At 38.3% G+C, this 13,936-nt stretch overlaps 2 pseudogenes across 2 annotated transcripts; both read left to right on the top strand.

Moving 5' to 3' along the window:
• Nucleotides 1-5,763: 5,763 nt before the first annotated feature.
• LOC149143495 (protein ecdysoneless homolog pseudogene) lies at nt 5,764-10,409 on the top strand (annotated as a pseudogene). Its single transcript, XR_016264026.1, has 3 exons — nt 5,764-6,863; nt 6,921-7,062; nt 9,333-10,409. The product of XR_016264026.1 is annotated as a protein ecdysoneless homolog pseudogene (transcript).
• LOC149143496 (protein ecdysoneless homolog) lies at nt 9,392-13,588 on the top strand (annotated as a pseudogene). The gene is made up of 5 exons (XR_016265114.1): nt 9,392-9,535; nt 9,989-9,998; nt 10,135-10,244; nt 10,401-11,387; nt 12,945-13,588. The product of XR_016265114.1 is annotated as a protein ecdysoneless homolog (transcript).
• The last annotated feature ends 348 nt before the right edge of the window (nt 13,589-13,936 follow it).

Consider the following 13,936-nt stretch of genomic DNA (forward strand, 5'->3'; position numbering starts at 1 on the left):
ATTATTTCACTAATTATGTCTAAGGTTTTCATATACAGAATTTTTCAAGTCTTCTCACTTTCTAATTTGGCCTAGCTCAACGGCATCAAGGAGATTTGACCTAGTGACCTAACTTTCTAGTTTGGCCTAACTCAAGGGGAACTTGAGTTTAATTATTTCACTAATTATGTCTCAGTCGAAGTGTTCCAAGTCTTCTAACTTACCAATTTGGCCTAACTCAAGGGCGAATTTTCAAGTCTTCTAAGTTTCTAATTTGACATAACTCAAGGGCATCAAGGAGATTTGACCTAGTGACCTAACTTTCTAATTTGGCCTAACTCAAGGGGGACTTGAGCCTCATTGTTTCACTAATTATGTCTAAGTCGAAGTCTTCCAAGTCTTCTAACTTTCCAATTTGGCATAACTCAAGGGAATAAAGGAGATTTGACCTCGTGACCTAACTTTCTAATTTGACCTAACTCAAGGGCATCAAGGAGGTTTGACCCCATGGCTTCTTGATTGGAAAAATTAATAATGGGAACTCAACCAACTAAACTAACCCTTGAGTTAAATATTTGCATAAAATAAATCTTACACATGAAATAGATAACTTGTGTAGATCGATAGATTTAACGACATTGTTTTCTTTTGCGTAGTCAATGGAGTAATATTTTATCTAATCCATACACTGCAATTTTAAGATCTAGGTTACTTAACAAAAGCCCATTCACAATTTCAAACAATAATATACTCTATTTGATTTTAAAGATGTCTTTGGTGACCGTTTGAATCGCTAGCGACTCCTTTAGGAAAAATATGACATGACAATCATTGTTGCAATAGAAAAGAAAGAAAACCAGTCGTAATTACATGCTTTGAAGGCAACCCAGCCATATGTTCTTACAAAATAGTTCCATTAAAAGGAAAGAAAAATGATAAAAACTATAGTTATTGTGTTAGGTGTTCATGACATCTTCATATGGACTGCAACATCTCTAGCACTTGTCTCATGGATGGCCATCGATTTGGCATGCTGCTTGTAGACATTAACCCAACTCGTAACATACACAACATTTTCTCTCTACAACGACTACTACCATCTTCACCTACACCTTCAAATTATAGAATTTGCCAATCAAATATCCCCTGCTTCTACTCTTGTTATAGAACCAATGCCCACTCGTCCCGCTCTGTGCTCATTATTTTTCTACATATCCATCCCATGATGTTAAGACTTACTCTATATTCCACTTTGTCTGTCGCTCTCTTTTTAGTTACAAGCTCCAGAATCACCACCCCAAAGTTGTATACATCACTCTTTTCGTTCACCTTCAAACCCATGCAGTACTTTGCACATGAATGCCAATACCAATACTTATACTTATAATACTTGTAATTTGCACATGAATATCAATACCAATACTTATATTGTTTGATCAAACAATATTACTTCTACTACATGAACTACATCTAGGAATTGAATTGATAGGTTTTTTTGGGAATACCACACCATACTTTACTGGGGGCAATGTAACCATGAGAACCGGTGAAACCAGAAATTGTTAAACCATCCACTCCTGAATCGAATGGATGATAATGATGTAATATTCTCTTAGCTACACCAAAATTGGAAATCTTGGCTCCAAACTCAAAGTCAAGTAATATATTACTCGATTTCACATCTCTATGCAATATTGGAGGACAACAATCATTATGCAAATAGAATATCCGACAAGCTACACCAACTGCAATATTTTGTCACATTGGCCACTCTAATAGTGTCGTTGATTCTTATCCATGAAGGCACTCAATCAAAATTCTATTTTGTATGTACTCAAATACCAATAAATTGAAATCCGATTCTGCATTTGAAATACAACATAGGAGCTTTAAGATGTTGGCATATTTGATCAAATCCAGGGTCTCAACCTTTGCTTCAAATTCTCTTTTGTTTTCATAATCTTCTTCACAACCACCTCCTACCCGTTCTGGAGAGTGACCTTGCACACTTTTCGAGATCGTCGAGACCCAATCACATTCCCAAGGAAATGGTAAATACTTTGGAAAGAAATGAGGCGTTTATTGATATTTTATTTATGAAAGTAATGGAAATTAGGAGAAAAGGAAGGTAAAAGGTCAAAGGTAGCATGTAAGGAGGAAAATGAAGGAAAATAATGGAAAATGAAGAAAGTAGAGACCTAATTGATAAAAATACTTCTGATGATCAGTTTGTAACCTTTTGTCAGTTCAATTTTGGAGCTCTCATTATTCTCTGTCTCTCTGTCTCTCTCACTCTTGGACACTTAGAGTTTTCTTGGAGCACTTTGGCATTGGATTGAGAAAGGAAAAGAAGACAAGAGGAAGGAAGAAGCAAGCAAGGAAGAGCATGATCAAGAAACTACAATATGATTCTTTGCAGGTATCGATTTGCGTGTGTGTTTTCCTTACTAGATTTGGCATGCATGGTATTGCATGTGGTTCTTTTGTTGTTATGACATGGGTTTTGCTAGGTGTAACAATTTTTTCAGCCTAGCCTTGCCATTTCCGTATAGCCATGGTATGATGGGATTCTCATGTTTTGGTTGAGCTGGATTGCTAGATGGATTCGAAGCTGAGTGAGGTGGATATTTCAATAATAGAACACATGGCCTAGTAACCCCTGAACCAGACTATGGGTTGTGGTAAAGACGTGTTTTATGTTGTCTCAATGGGCCTAGGAATCCTCAACCAATGAATGGTGGGATATACGGTAAAGCCTAGAGGTGGGTGCTCTCCATTAGGCCTAGTAATCTTGGGATGGGATATGCGGTAAAGCCTGAAGAGTGAGTCTCAGTTTAGGGCCTAATGATCCGGTGTGGATTCTGGTAAAGCTTGAGAGACTAGGAGGCAAGAAAATTCCTCACAGTGTAGGTGGAGAAATCCGGTGGCATCCATTCTTGTTTGGCATCCATGCTTATTTGGCCTAGTGATCTGGTGGAGATCATGATAAAACTGATTATTACATGTTTATTGTGTTGGCCTAGTGATCCGGGATGGATTACAGTAACACTGGTTTCTATTGATGAGGGTGAGGAGGTTTAGCTTCGGGATGCTCTGGTTGGTTCTTTTGGTTTGAGTCCCACATTCAAGCTTGGAATATGCACAAAGGTGAATGGCAGAAGAGATATTTGGCTCAACCATTTTATGGTTGGGTGGAATGTGGTAGTCTCATCTTGAGTTGGATTTTTCATTGATTAATAAGAGGTTCTCTCCTTGATATCTTATGTATAAATGTACTGGTTTATATGTGGAATTTATGGTTGATGTATCCTTGCTATTTTTGTTGTTATTATGCGGGTTATAAGCATGTATTCTAATAGTGATGATGTATGGCTTCCCTCATGTTTTGAATGGAAAATGAATGAACAATTTATCTATGACCTAATAGATGACAATGTAGCTAATGACATAAGGAAACAATGCTTCTTAGTGATTCTAACATAAGTATGAGATCGCTATGCTTAAATCTATTGTTTACACTTGTAGATTACATATTTGTGATATGTTTGACAAAATTCTTGTCATGGTTAGTAAAGGTTGAGTCAAGCCCTTGTTTAAGTAATTGCATTTGTATCATCATCCCCTTGTTATCTTTATAATATGAAGGTGTTAATACTGGGCAGTGACCTAGGCTTTGGGCTTGAAAATGTGGCTGAAATCCTGGGGACGTTGGCACAACACTGAGCAAAATAGTCCTTCGATGTTGGTATACCATGCTGTGGGAGCATCCATAGGGCTATGGACGTTGGCATGCCCATATCATGGGAGTGTCCGAGGGGTTAATTGGTCTAAAAACTCAGTGGGACCCAGGGGCTAGTTACCTGAGTGGTTGGGATGGTTCTTGGGAGTCCTCTAGCTGATGTGGAAGGTTTGTATGCTGTGTTTCCATCGATTCCACTTCCTTAAGGTCACATAAGAGGTTGAATCCCATCATAGTAGCCTCTCGTCACATGTTTACCCTAACTGGTTAGTTACTTGGATAGATGTGGGAGGAGGGTGTTACAGGTTTAATGTTATTCCCTTGGGTTTAAAATGCCTTATGTTTTTAGTATTGATCCATTGGGTTTATTAATCACTTAGATTTATAATATTGTTAATCCTAAGGTGTATAATATTAATCTTAGGGCTTAATGTTCATTTTAGGGTTTATATTGTTTACTTTCGGGATTATATCCCTTAGGTTTAGAATATTAATTTATTATGTTTAATTCCATTCTTTTGGGTTTATAATCCCTTGGGTTTATTAGCCTGTTTCCTTTATTATATCAATCGTTTGGGTTTATTAATCTAAGGGTTCATATTCCAAGGGTATAATATTATTCATAGGGTTTATAATATTAATCCAATGGTTTAATTCAAATCTCTTGGGTTTATAACTCCTTCGGTTTATAATACAAATTCCTTGGGTTTATTGTCCCTTGAGTTTTTAATATTCATCCCTTGGGTTTATTAATCACTCACATTTAAAATGTTAATCCTAAGATTTATAATATTAATATTAGGGTTTAATGTTTATTTTAGGGTTTATATTATTTATCGTAGTGTTTATATTATTCCCCTGGGTTTGTATTTCCTTGTGTTTATTAGTCTCTTGCCTTTATGATATCAATTCCTTGTGTTTATTAACTTAAGGATTCATATTCCTAGGGTATAATATTATTTATAAAGTTATATTATATCAATCCTTGGGTTTATTAATTTAAGGATTCATATTCCTAGGGTATAATATTATTTATAAAGTTTATAATATTAATCCTGGGGTTTAATTTAAATCTCTTGGGTTTATAGTTTTATAGTTAGGTTTATTATCCTTTGGGTTTTTAATGTTGATTCCTTGGGTTTATTAATCGCTTAGGTTTATAATGTTAATCCTAAAGTTTATAATATTAATTTTAGGGTTTATAATATTAACCTTAGGGTTTAATGTTTATTTTAGGGTTTATAATATTTACCTTAGGGTTTAGGAGCCTTGGGTTTATAATATTATTTCCTTGTCTTTAATATTATTCCCCTAGATTTATAATCTCTTGATTTATAATACAAATTTTTAAAGTTTATTAATATCTTGGGTTTATACTATTAATCCATTTAGTTTATCAACAATTATTATAATTAATAATAGTAATTTTTAATATAAATATTTCTATTATTTTTAATTATAAATTATAAATTATTATTATTTATATTTATATTTTTCTATTTATTAGTTAATTATTTAAAAGTAGTGAATAATAATAATAATATATAATTTATAAATAATAATAAAATTAGTAATATTAACATTAATAAATATGGTTGATATCAATTTATCAATTATATTTATTAATGTAATTGTACATGTAATTGATATACGCATTTATGAATATGAATATACTAATCAATACTCAAAACTCATAATTACTTAATGGAAAAAAATATAACACTAATCTTATAATATAATTACTTAATATTAATGGAAAAAAATATAACACTAATCTTATAATAGTTTATCTCATTATAAGATTCAATCTTCATATTAAAAAAAACAAGTTCAACCTTATATCCTTTTATTCCGTTATGCTTATTTTATTGAGAATATTACTCATCTTTATTTTATTTTATCGCAATCATTAATGTCTACAACTAGTACTCTGGATGAAAAGGAAAGATTAACCTGCCCTATTCAAGATTCCGATATCTAAAACTTCTTCCCCTTGGATCATTTAACAACTCATAATCAAGACAATATGCTTTATTCAATATTTAGAGATTTAGAACTCCTCTTTGAATCAACCCAATTAATTCAAGAATATCGGACATGGATCTCCATTACAATTACCTCATGTCTCGGAAAAAAAATAGGTTCTATTACATATTGAAAATATTCAATACTCTAAGGAAAACAAAAACCGCATGGAACTCCACAAAACGCGCATCACTTTTGGGAGCAGAGCGCGTGAATCCCCCATGACAGCCATGGACGAAGAATACGAATGCTCGGCAGGCCGAGCGAGAATCCCCGACGACACTCTTCTCTACGCCATTTTCCCGGACTTCGCATTATCAGACTCGATGTCAGCCGAAGAAACCGAGTCCCGATTGAAAGAACTCCAGGTGCAATGTCTAGACACAATTTCAGATTTCGCTAAGGATTATATATGGCAACACGAATCATTCAACCTTCAACCTGCTGTAACCTCATCGTGTCCCTCTACTCTCAATTCCAATCTCCGGTTCTCGAACCCGCGGGCTTCCGTTCCCCATCTTCACGGCAGGCTCAGAAAACAGCTGGAACAGGGTTTTTGTACGGCAGGGAGAAATTCACATGCCTTTGTCCGCTTCTGCGGGAGAGGTTTACCATTTACCGGTGAAACCCTCAGTATGGGACTCCTTGCGGGCTCTCACGGGTGGTTTTGTGCAAACCAGAGCTAGCGATGCTGTTCAGAACGCTATAAACAGTCGTATTAAAGGTTATCCCGATAAAGCTAGGGTTAACATGCATAGGGTCAGGGTTCGAGTTCCTCTGAGCGTGGCTCAGGTTTTGAAGCACGAGCCGCACTTGATTTCTAAGGCGGTGGAGGCCTTTTATGAACGGGACGTGGATTCCATGAAGGCGGCGTCTCGGATGGAGAAGTTTTTGGGCAATAAGGAGATGGTAGATGTCTCTGTGAGGATGTCAAGGGCCATGTATGCTCAGCTCGTGCAGCAAGCCTTTCAGGCACCGCGTTGCTATCCGATGCCACCTTTGTCGTCTCCAAATTACAAGGAGGCGGAACTGGGTATGAAGATAAGCTGTGGATTTGAGATGATGTATCAGCAGAGATCGCATTATCAGTAAGAGATGGAGAATGCAGAACTCGGACTGAGTGGCTCAGGGGTTGCTGAAGTCCAAAGCTCGGCACTGAAAGCAGCGAGGAGTAGAGATATTGGATGGGAGGCATTCAGGAGAAGCTTAGAGAACAGGGGTTATTTCAGGGGTCTTCTTGAAGGTTCGAAGGAGCATAAGAAGCTCATGGATGAAGCATTGGACTATTACAGAAATACCATACTCTTCTCCAGAGTCAGGTAAGCTTATTTTTTTTTTCACAGATGATCCATCTGATGCACTACCTCCTCAATTTAAGTACACATTATCAGCAGTGAGAAACGTCATAAAACCAAATAATTTCTTTTATTTATTCTATATCTGGCAACCTATTTTTTTTACATGGATGGTAAACCTGGAAAGGATATCTACCCACCCTCATACATTTGAGCGAAGAACTGGTACCTTGCCAGCACCATACCATAATCTGCCGGTAGGTTAAAGAAATTCCTTTATTTATTCGTAAACGGGAATCTATTATCTTTACCTGGATGGTAAACCTTGTAAGAAGCTCTACCCACCCTCACACATTTGAGCGAAGAACTGGTAACTTGCCAGGACCATACCATAATCCGCATACCTCAATAATATTCAATATAGTCAAGAGCCACACCTGGCAAATCTCATTCAAGGGAGGAGCATGCCTGTTAGGATTAGAAACCGTGTCATTGTAACAAAAACTTCTCAAGTTTCCACTAGACCACAGCCTGATGTACAAAGCAACAGAAGTTCTTGTAATTGAATTCAAAATTGTATGCAGGCTTCTCTAATATTGTAAGCAATGGGGCTGTTAAATTCAATTTGTGTCTACAGAAGGGAGGCCAAACACACATACATGTGTGCCCAGATAGTGCACACATGTATATATTAAACACGCCTCCAAGTTCTATCGATAAAAAAATATATCAGTACAATGAACATATTACGCAAAAAGGGTGGATAGCAGAAAGGCTTTTCCCATAGAAACATATAAAGGGCAGGTAACGTTGGGCCTAAGTACTAAAATTGGCTACCTATGAGCTAGTGAATCCTGTGATTTACAAAACACAGCTGTACAGAGTCCAGACACAATCAAATTGCACCCCTTAATGAAGACACATGCCTTCATGCAAGAGTGCAGCATGAGCCTGGTAGTGAAACAGAAATCAAACTATTCCTTTGCAACTTTTCAGGCATCATGCGAAGGAGTGACATATGTCTGGTCAGGAAGCACAACTAACCTATTAACTATTACCTATAAAATGCTGAAAGGGTGTGAGGGGAAACACCACACCCCCACAGGATATGCAGATCTGAGACTACTCAAGTCCATCAGACCCCAGCCAGCAAGAGCACCCTTGATGGGCCACAGCAAGTCAGCAATGGCATGGGAGTGGCAGAAAAGGTTTATTTTCCTATGCCTTGCAAACAGCATCACATGCACCAGTAGGCAAATTGAAACTGAGAAAGGCTTCCGCAGTAAAGAAACTGTGCTGTGGCTGGAAATAAAGGGCATCATGGCTTTTTCCCAAAGCAAACTGATATCAGCTCTGCCATATGAGGATAGGACAGATAAGGTCAAATTAAAATGATTATAAAATGCAAACCAATAGTGTATCTGCCATATCAGGAGTCAGGACAAAGCAAACAAGATGAAATCTTGAACAGTCTCTAGGTTGCTTGGCCTTTGCAGGAGATTATTTAGCTTTGGAACCTTCTTCTTTAATGACGTCCACATGGTTATGTTATAAAATGTTGTATTTAACCATAACCTCCCCAGGTCTTGAGTTAAGTCTGTCAAAGTGCGTGGCTGTGGTATGATGCGAATGAAATCTGCCTTTTTTTGACGTATGACAAATCATGGCCGTGTTCAGTTTGCAAAATAGCAAGGTGTGATCAAAGCTGTTCACTTACTCTCTTATGTCAGTAGTCATGATTAGAGATTCCAATCAAATAGTTGATAGCGGAGTACACTAAGCAAGCGAGCTGCGTTCTATCAAATCGGAAGGTCGCGGCGTGGACTTTTGTCTGAGGGAGGGGAATGCATTAATCCAGGGAGCTGCGTGCCATCAAATACAAAGGTTATGGCTTGGACTTTTGCATGCATGTAGATATATTAAGTATTTGCAGTTATTTTAAGGCCTTCTTCTTTTCTGCACTTACCTTTGTGCTGGATCTACGATCATAATTTTACCTTAACAATATTACAAGTGCAGAATCAGGTTTGATTTATCATTGGCAATAGGGGTGTTTAAAGGGTAGTTGCCTATTTACAGGCATAATGTTAATTAGCCGTGTGATGAAGGTGTTTGGTTTTTTTTTGGGAGGAGGCGGGGGTGTTCTCCTCTGTTTTGCAAAATTGATCTTTTACAAATTTTGCCAAGCCTTTTGATTTTTAGCAATTTTTGTAGTTCAGGTCTGAATCATAGCTAAACTCAATGGATCAGAAGGGCATGCTTTAATGAAATAAGATTTGTTTGATCGGTGTCAGAGATACTTGGGATAATCTGACTGGTCATAAAGATGGAAGTCGCTGGAGAATCTGAACACATGCCTGCAGATTCAGAGGCCAATTATGGAGGTGCAGTGGAAGTGGAATCAATTCAAAATGAGGAGGGTATGATCGATAAAGGGAAACCAGATAATTATAGGACAATGATGCAGTCTTATGAAATTCCGTTTCACAAGCCAAAGGTAAGCATGCATGCATTGTTATTTTGTGCCCATATCGTAACCTTAAGTCATGGGAGGTTATTGGGATTGATGAAAATGGGGTGCTGTTAGATCCATCAAGTTCAATTGAAAAAAAAGAGAGTTAATATATATATTTTTAAATAAATAATTTCTTAAAAATAAAAGCAATAAAGAGTACCTCGCATTTTTCCTCGAAAGAAAGCAATGTAAACAGTATCTCACCATCTCTATAGGTGATGGATGCAATCTCATCATTAGGCACATATTATATATTTACAGAGCAATATATATATATATATATGAAGTTGAAGTTACTTCAAATCCAAATCCAGTAGCATATAATCCAGCATTTACAGTGGGATCTGAAATTCTGAAACTACTTTGAATTCAACAATGTATATTCTAATATTTGAAGATACTTTGAATTCAACGATGTATATTCTAACATTGCAGGTACTTAAAGGTAATTTGAATTTCAGTGTGTATTGTAACATATATAACGTTAATTGCCCTGTTGTTGGGTACTTATTGATTGCTTCATCACTACGTATGCTTATTTTAATTTGTTAAATATCTTTTTTTGTTATATGAGGCTTCAGAACTTCTTGGGATTCGATCAGAGATCAACTACAGGGTTGACACATTCGAGGTGCTCGTGATTTGTGAGCAGAATCATGAGAAGAGTATTTTTGGTTTCAACGGTGATGTTGTAATGTACTCTATACATATCTCTAACTTTGATATATATGTGAGCTTATAATATGTTCCAATGTTATTTTTTTATCCTTTTCATCTAAACATGTATTTACATTAAGAATGTTTTGGATTTATTAACATAGCGAATCATAAGTTTCCATAAATTAAAAATGAAAATTTGTGTGGACAACTTTCTTTCTTCTTGGTAGAGTTCCGGGACTCGAACCTGTGGGCTTCTGTTCCCCATCTTCATGGCAGGCTCAAGTACGGAGACAACGTAGAGGACGAATGGTTCGTGGTCTTTATTCTACGCGAAATCACGAAATGCATACCTAGTGTTTCGGCCAGGGTTTGGGATGGCTCCGGCCAGAAAACAGCTGGAACAGGGTTTTTATCCGGCAGGGAGAAATTCACATTCTGCCTTTGTCCGCTTCTGCGGGAGAGGTTTACCATTTACCGGTGAAACCCTTAGTATGGGACTCCTTGCGGGCTCTCAAGGGTGGTTTTGTGCAAACCAGAGCTAGTGACGCTGTTCAGAACGCTATAAACAGTCGTATTAAAGGTTATTCCGATAAAGCTAGGGTTAACATGCATAGGGTCAGGGTTCGAGTTCCTCTGAGCCTGGCTCAGGTTTTGAAGCATGAGCCGCACTTGATTTCTAAGGCGGGGAGGCCTTTTATGACCAGGACGTAGATTCCATGAAGGCAGCGTCTCGGATGGAGAAGTTTTTGGGCAATAAGGAGATGGTAGATGTCTCTGTGAGGATGTCAAGGGCCATGTATGCTCAGCTCGTGCAGCAAGCCTTTCAGGCACCGCGTTGCTATCTGATGCCGCCTCTGTCGTCTCCAAATTACAAGGAGGCAGAACTGGGTATGAAGATAAGCTGTGGATTTGAGATGATGTATCAGCAGAGATCGCATTATCAGTCCGAGATGGAGAATGCAGAACTCGGACTGAGTGGCTCAGGGGTTGCTGGAGTCCAAAGCTCGGCACTGAAAGCAGCGAGGAGTAGAGATATTGGATGGGAGGCATTCAGGAGAAGCTTAGAGAACAGGGGTTATTTCAGGGGTCTTCTTGAAGGTTCGAAGGAGCATAAGAAGCTCATGGATGAAGCATTGGACTATTACAGAAATACCACACTCTTCTCCAGAGTCAGGTAACCTTAATTTTTTTTTCACAGATGATCCATCTGATGCACTACCTCCTCAATTTAAGTACACATTATCAGCAGTGAGAAACGTCATAAAACCAAATAATTCCTTTAATTTATTCTATATCTGGCAACTTATTTTTTTTTACATGAATGGTAAACTTGGAAAGGATATCTACCTACCCTCGTACATTTGAGCGAAGAACTGGTACCTTGCCAGCACCATACCATAATCTGCTGGTAGGTTAAAGAAATTCCTTTATTTATTCGTAAACGGGAATCTATTATCTTTACATGGATGGTAAACCTTGTAAGAAGCCCTACCCACCCTAACACATTTGAGCGAAGAACTGATAACTTGCCAGGACCATACCATAATCCGCATACCTCAATAATATTCAATATTCTCAAGAGCCACACCTGGCAAATCTAATTCAAGGGAGGAGCATGCCTGTTAGTATTAGAAACCGTGTCATTGTCGAAATTTGGTACGGATTAATTCTTCAGCCTATAGTTGGTAATGAAACACAAAAACAATATAATTGCCATGGCTAGCATCAGAATTGAGACTCAGAATTGAGACTAAAAATATAGGCAAATAATAATGTCAATCTCTCTTCTTTGAAGAACATAATCTTAACCTATACTGGAAAGCCAGATCACCACATAGGTCTGGATTGCCAAGGAAGCTATCTTTATAGGCCAAACCCTGGAAATATTTTGGATAGAGCCTGACAAGTGGTTGCCAGATACATTGCCCCAATTCAGGAGGAATTCCCCCCACAAGTAGATTGTTTGACAGGTCTAGAGTGTGTAGATTTGGCACGGAGCCTAACCATGCTGGAATTTCCCCCTTTAACCGGTTGTTGGCCAGATTGAGTGTAGTTAGCTGTCCCAACGAGATATTCCCTTTTGGAATTTCCCCAGACAGCAAATTGTGGTCAAGCTCGATGCTATTCACTGAAGGCAAGCGGATAAGCTCCTCAGGAAGAGGCCCCTGCAGTTTGTTATTGCTTGCGCTAAAGTTAACGAGATTGCTCAGCTGCCCGATATGTGGCGGAATGATTCCACTGAACCGATTGTTGGCCATCTCTAACCTTTGCAGCTCCTTTGCTCCGCCAATCTCTACAGGAATGTGGCCTTCAAACTTATTTGTATAAATCATCAACTGTACAAGTATTTGAGAGCTCCATAACGCCAAAGGAGCCTCGCCACTTAGCTGATTTTGATAGAGTTGGGCGAATAGCAGACTGCTACTGCAAGCGTCTAAGGACTCCAAGCGCCCAGTGAAATTGTTTGAGAATATAGCCAAACCATAAAGATTTCTTCCCTTGCATAGGTTTCTAGGCAGAAGGCCACTGAGATTATTTTCTGAAACATCAAGAAGCCAAATAGGAGAATGTGTGCCCAGATCCTGTGGCAACAACCTGGTAAGTTTGTTCCTTGAAAGATTCAAGCTTGTCAAGTTAGCGAGCATTCCTAGCTGTGCAGGGACAAACCCCGTGAGTCTGTTTTCCCGCAAAGCCAGGTTACCCAAATAACTCAGATTTCCAATTGTTTCAGGAATCCTTCCATTCAGCTGATCACTTGAAAAGTCCAGAACACGTATGCTGCTTAGCTGGCCAATATTGTGCGGTATTTGTCCCGACAGCTGGTTTTTCCAAAGATGCAGTTCTCTCATCTTGGTCAACCTCATCAAACTGGCAGGGATATTACTCCACAAATGATTCTCAGAAAGATCCAAGCTCTCCAGCTCTGTTAAATTACCCAACGAAGAAGGGATTTTCCCTTCCAGACTGCAGTTTTTCAGCCATAGCTGCAGCAGGTGCGTCAAATTGCCAAGAACAGCAGGAATTGATCCACTCAAGTGATTATTAGTTAGAGACAGTTTCTCCAATTTGGGTAACATGCCGAAGCCTTGAGGAATATCTCCAGAGAAATTGTTATCGTCCAACGATAGACGGCGCAACTCGCCCAATTTATGAATGTGTTGCGGTAACTTTCCGCCGAACAGGTTGGATGACAAATCCAACGTCTTCAAATGCTTGCAAGCCAACAGTCCATCGGGAAATGGACCTTCGAAATGGTTGGAGTGCAGTACCAAATCGGTCAGATTTTGAAGGGCGCATATTGCAGAAGTCAAGCGTCCTGCAATGGAAGTGTGGGAGAGATTAACTTTAATAACGACACTGAATGGATTATCACAAGACACACCATTCCATCGACAAGGATTTGGATCAGAGTCATCCCAGTTCAAAACATTATGTTTCAGTCCAATCCCTCTCTTTTATGCGAAGGAGTATTTTACCATCGTCAGAGATGGCATTGCATTGAAGTACAAGTAGGCAGAGAGTGAAGAAGAGGAGGAGAGCTCTCAGCAATTTGGATTGGAAGGAGGGGAAAAAGCTTGAGGGAGCCATGACTGCTTTGCTACTTCGGTGAGGTTTGGCTTCTTTTTATCAGAGAACAGTTGGAATATATATATATATATATATATATATATATATATATATATAATTTTACATTCTATATATATATATATTTTGTCGTATTAT

This window comes from Pinus tabuliformis, chromosome X (assembly GCF_031772625.1).
Source record: "Pinus tabuliformis cultivar Carrire ecotype Pingquan chromosome X, CPIR1, whole genome shotgun sequence".
Lineage (NCBI taxonomy): Eukaryota > Viridiplantae > Streptophyta > Pinopsida > Pinales > Pinaceae > Pinus > Pinus tabuliformis.